This window comes from Panthera onca, chromosome C1, assembly GCF_046562875.1.
Source record: "Panthera onca isolate mPanOnc1 chromosome C1, mPanOnc1 haplotype 2, whole genome shotgun sequence".
NCBI lineage: Eukaryota > Metazoa > Chordata > Mammalia > Carnivora > Felidae > Panthera > Panthera onca.
Window position 1 is genome coordinate 6,523,126 of NC_138346.1, and position 5,776 is coordinate 6,528,901.

Below are 5,776 nucleotides of genomic sequence, written 5' to 3' on the forward strand. Positions count from 1 at the left end.
CCCTGCCTCTCTGGCCTGCCTGCTGCGGCTTCGACAGAAACCATTGATCCTGGGGTCAATATTTACTGCTGGCTTTTCCTCTGGAAACGTGCCAGGTTGAGGCTACTTTTGAAGTGTTGCCCTCAGTGGGGGACTTTAGCCCACGGCCAAAGACATCGGGAGGTCCGGGGCCCCCGCGTGTGCTGTTTGTTTTTCCCTGTCTTAATTTCATCCACATGTGCTGCTTCGGTCTCTTCCTTTCGGTTGCATGTGTAGAAGGAGGGGGTGTAATCGTATTCTCGGCAAAACCGTGCATTTTAAATTTTTTTTTTTAACGTTTATTTATTTTTGAGACAGAGAGAGACAGAGCATGAGCAGGGGAGGGTCAGAGAGAGGGACACATAGAATCTGAAGCAGGCTCCAGGCTCTGAGCGGTCAGCACGGAGCCCGACGCGGGACTGGAACTCACAGACCGCGAGATCATGACCTGAGCCGAAGTCAAATGCTTAACCGACTGAGCCACCCAGGTGCCCCAAAACCGTGCATTTTCAACGGTCGTCCCTTTGGTTCCCCCTCCTGTTCCTAAAGATCTTGCGGTTGATGGCATACGGAAATGGTGTGGCTACCGCAAGACGTTTTTGGAAATGATGGCGGTAAAGGAGATAATTTGATATATAGGAGCTAAGTGTGTCAGGCAAGTACACGTGCAGCAGGAAGCTTCCTGGTGACCAGGCTCCTCTGCTAATGGACCTTTGTGCACATCACCTAGACCAAAAGGTGTGCGCGTGCTGATGATTTTCACGTGGTGTAAGAGCCCAACGTCGCTGGTGAGTCTTAAAAGCGACAGATACTTTATAGTCAATGGTGCATGTTCATGCACGAGAAGCTGCGTTGTGCTGTGGCTCAGGAAGACCTAGCCCGGAATCTCGGCTCCACACGCATCAAGCGTCTACCCTTGTGCACAGCACTCCATGCCTCTGAACCTCAACTTCCTCGTCTGTGAAATGGGCATAAATAGTAAAATATAAAGTGAGCTATTTTTAAAATTTTTTTAAGGTTTATTTTTGAGAGACAGAGAGAGAGACTGGAGCAGAGACGGGAAGAGGGAAAGAGACACGGAATCCAAAACAGGCTCCAGACTCGGAGCTGTCAGCGCAGAGCCTGATGCAGGGCTCAAACTTAGAAACCGCAAGACCGTGACCTGAGCTGAAGAAGTCAGATGCTTCACTGACTGAGCCACCCAGGCACCCCTGCAGTGTGTTATCAGTCGGAGTTCTACAGAGAAACAGAACCAACAGGGTGTTTAGAGAGGCAGGCAGACAGACAGAGACAGACGCAGAAAAAGAGAGAGACAGAGAGATTTGTTTTAGAGAATTGGCTCACCTAACGGTGGAGGCTAGAAAGTCCAAAATCTGCCAGGTGGACCAGCAGACTGGAGACCCAAAGAGAGTTGCAGTTGAATTCAAAGGCAATCTGCTGGCCCGATTCCTTTCTGCTCCGAGGAGGTCATTTTTTGTCGATTGGTGCCTTCAACTGATCGGATGAGGCCCACCCACGGTATAGAGACGAATCTCCTGTACTCAGTGAGACTGCGGCCGTTTACCAAGGACGCGGTGCGGGGAGGGATGCTGGTCGGAGGCAGGCCCGTTGCTACCGCCAGGAAGGAGGAGGAGGAGGAGACACGGGGTCCGTTGACCACCGCCGCTGTGCCCTAGCGGAAGTGGGGTGGGCAAGCGTTAAATGGACGCTACCACAGGAGGCAACGTGATCCATCAAAATATTGCGTCTGTTTTGCCTGCCCTCTGCACAAAGGGTCAAAATCGTGCGTCTCGTGACTTCGCCTACCGGCCGGTTCACGAACATCTACCGCCCCGAGCCCAAGGGTGCTCTTTGCACACATCCCATTCATCAGCACATTGCCACAAAGGTTGTTAACAACTCAGGAGACAACAGGTGTCGGGGAGGACGCCGCGGAGAAACGGAGAAACGGGAACCCTCCTGCACTGCCGGTGGGAATGCCAACTGGTGCAGCCGCTCTGGAGAACAGTGCGGAGGTTCCTGGAAAAATTGAGACTCGAACTCCCTTACGGCCCGGCAATTGCACGGCTAGTTCTGTGTGCAAAGGACACAAATACGCTGACTCATAGGGGCACATGCACACCAGTGCTTACGGCAACGCTATCAACAACAGCCAAACCATGGAAAGAGCCCAAAGGTCCATCAAAAAGAATGAAATCTTGCCGTTTGCAGCAACCTGAATGGAACTAGAGCGTATCATACTGAGCAAAATAAGTCAGAGAACGACAAATGATTTCACTCACATGTGGAATCCAGGAAACACAGCAGATGAACAGAGGGGAGAGGAAGGAAACATCAGAGAGGGAGGAAAACCGTAAGAGGCTCTTAAATCCAGTGAACAAACTGAGGGTTGCTGGAGAGATGTTGGCTGGGGGGATGGGCTAAATGGCTGAAGGGCATTGAGGAGGGCACTTGCTGGGATGAGCGCTGGGTGTTGTATGTAAGTGATGAATCACTAAACTCTACTCCTGAAAACCCTGGTGCACTAAACTTGGATTTGAGTTAAAAATTTTGAGTTAACAAACTTGGATTTGAGTTTCAAAAAATAAAAATTTTGAGGGCGCCCGGGGGGCTCAGACGGTCAAGCGTCCGACTTCGGCTCAGGTCATGATCTCGCGGTCCGTGGGTTCGAGCCCCGCGTCGGGCTCTGTGCTGACAGCTCAGAGCCTGGAGCCTGCTTCGGATTGTGTCTCCCTCTCTCTCTCTCTCTGCCCCTCACCTGCTCATGCTCTGTCTCCCTCTGTCTCTCAAAAATAAATAAATGTTAAAAAAAAAACTAGTAAGTAAATAAATAAATTATAAATAAATAAATAAACAAAGACTTTTAAAAATCCCTGGTAATCTCAGGGTCTAAATGTCTGTCTGCCCCATGCAACACCTCTGGACCCAGCAGCTTTTGGCCTCCTCTCGGGCCACCGGCCTTCCTGGACGGGTCCCGGTCATACAGGTGCCCTCGCAGTTCCTTGGGGACACAAAACAACCTCCATTCCAGAGCCCTTCTGTGCCCGATTCCTTCTATCTGACAGTGAGGGCTTTCCTTCCTCATGTTTTCCCCAGGTCAGCTCCTTCCCATCATTCGGGTAGCAGCGTTCAGTAGCACCTCCCTGGAGAGCTTTCCCGAGCACCCCTGAAGTTCGCGTACCCTTCACCCCTCCACATCAGCTCTCCCCTTCCTCCCTTCCGAGCCCTCATGGCAAAGCCTGGCGGTCTTGCTTGCTCGTTTGATATCGTCCTTCATCGCTAGACTACACGCTCCATGAGGCAAGGACACGCCTGTCCTGTCCACGCCGGACTGCAGCATCCAGACAGGCGCACACGTGGTCTCTCGGAACCTTCATCCAAGCTCTTTCCGATTCGAGCCAGCAGTGACTTCCGAGGCGCCAAAGGTCACACAAAGCAGTGTGCCACGAGATCTATAATTCTCTTACTCTTAACCTGGTTTGAACTCAATTCCATTAGAGTCTTCCAGATTTAACTGATGGCACCACCTGGCTCCAACCTCCAAGGTCCCATTAAGTGAGCAGGGCTAATTAAAGTAATTGCAAAAGAATAGAGGAGATGAAGGAGGTAACAGTGAAACAATGTTGCCGGCACAGGGCGATGGGTTTTGTTTGTAGTTTGCTGGCACCAGAGACTTTCCAGGGCTGGATTCGCTTGGCTACAATAAACAATGGAGAGCAGGGGCTGGTTGGTGCTACGGAGGGATGATCCGGGGGCGCCTGGGAGGCTCAGTCGGTTGAACATCTGACTTCCGCTCAGGTCATGATCTCGTGGTTCATGAGTTCAAGCCCCGCACCAGGCTCGCAGCTGTCAGCCCCTCAGTGCAAAGCCCACTTCGGATCCTCTGTTCCCCCCCTCCTTCGCCCCTTCCCCACTTGCACTCTCCCCAAAATGAATAAACATTTTTTTAGAAGAAGTGATGATCTAAAAATGCGTCATTTCTGGTAAACCCAGAAGATTATATATAAGCCAGCCAATGAAATTCAGGCCGTCATGATTTATTTCATTATTACCTTTTTTTTTTTTTTTTTGCCTGTCTTCAGCAAGGTATACGGCATTAATTCCAGCAATTTTCTGCCCTTCCCACAAAAATTATTTAGTTAAGCTCTTAAGTTACATGGCAGCAAGTGAAGAAGGCCTTAGAACTTTTTTCTTTTCATTTTTTTATTTTTTTATTTTTAAAAAATTTTTTTTTAACATTTTATTTATTTTTGAGACAGAGAGAGACATAGCATGAACGGGGGAGGGGCAGAGAGAGAGGGAGACACAGAATCGGAAGCAGGCTCCAGGCTCTGAGCCATCAGCCCAGAGCCCGACGTGGGGCTCGAACTCACGGACCGCAAGATCGTGACCTGAGCCGAAGTCGGACGCTTAACCGACTGAGCCACCCAGGCGCCCCAGAACTTTTTTTCTTATATAGCTCCTGGATGTGTATATAACGTTTATCACGGGAAGCTTAACAAGCAATTGGAAAAAGTTTGAATAAAGACGGTGGTGGTCCATAACACAGACTAATAAGGTTCATTGCTAACATCTCCATCGTTTCTCTTGGGAGTGCTTCTTTTTCTTTTGGTCACATCTACAGTAATATTACTTGAGAAAAATTGCTAAGTTTAGAGCAAATGTAAACCAAGTCTTTGTCTGAACCAAAAATCACAAATTTTGCCTCTATCATGCAGTCTCTTACAACGACACAGTTTCTAAACTCCTGGGGGCGCCTGGGTGACTCAGCCAGTTAAGCAGCCGACTTCAGCTCAGGTCATGATCTCGCGGTCCGTGAGTTCGAGCCCCGCGTCGGGCTCTGTGCTGACAGCTCAGAGCCTGGAGCTTGTTTCAGATTCTGTGTCTCCCCCTCTCTCTGACCCTCCCCCATTCATGCTCTGTCTCTCTCTGTCTCAAAAATAAATAAACGTTAAAAAAAAAATTTCAAACTCCTGAACTCCACTGTCAAGATGTCCCTCAATTGCCTACGGTCACAGCCTTTCCACGTTCTGGAAATGTCAATACTATTGTTACTTTTATATTCTAGGGGCGATGTGTTTTTGCCAGCCAAAGCTTACAGCTCAGAGATTCTCCAGGTGTGGTCCCCAGGCCAGCAGCTTCAGCACCACCTGGGAACTTACTAGAAATGCAAATTCTCAAACCCCACCCGGGGCCAATTATGTCAGAAATTCCAGGGAGAAGACCCAGCCATCTGTGTTTGACAGACGCTCTAGGTGGTTCTGATGCACGCTCAAACGTGAGACCCCCGCGCAGAGCAGTGGCTTGCAACCCCCGGCTGACTCTGCTCCTCAAGGACGTGTGGCAGTGTCTGGAGATATTTGGGTTGTCAATAACTAGGGCACAGGATGCCACTGGGCATCTCGAAGCCAGAGCTGCTGCTGAACTTCCTGCAATGTGCAGGCCCCCGTAACAAAGAATTATCCAGTCCAATATATCAAGAGTGCCAACGCTGAGAAACGAGAAACCCTGGGTAAAGGAAAGAACCTTTTTGACCAGCAGCCCTGAGTTTTAATAATGGCTTCCTATTAAAATGTTTTAATGTTTATTTACTTTTGAGAGAGAGAGAGACAGAGTGCGAGCAGGGGTGGGGCAGAGAAAGAGGGGGGGACACAGAATCGGAAGCAGGCTCCGGGCTCTGAGCTGTCAGCCCAGAGACCGACTCGGGGCTCGAACCCACGAGCCGTGAGATCATGACCTGAGCCGAAGTCGGTCGCTC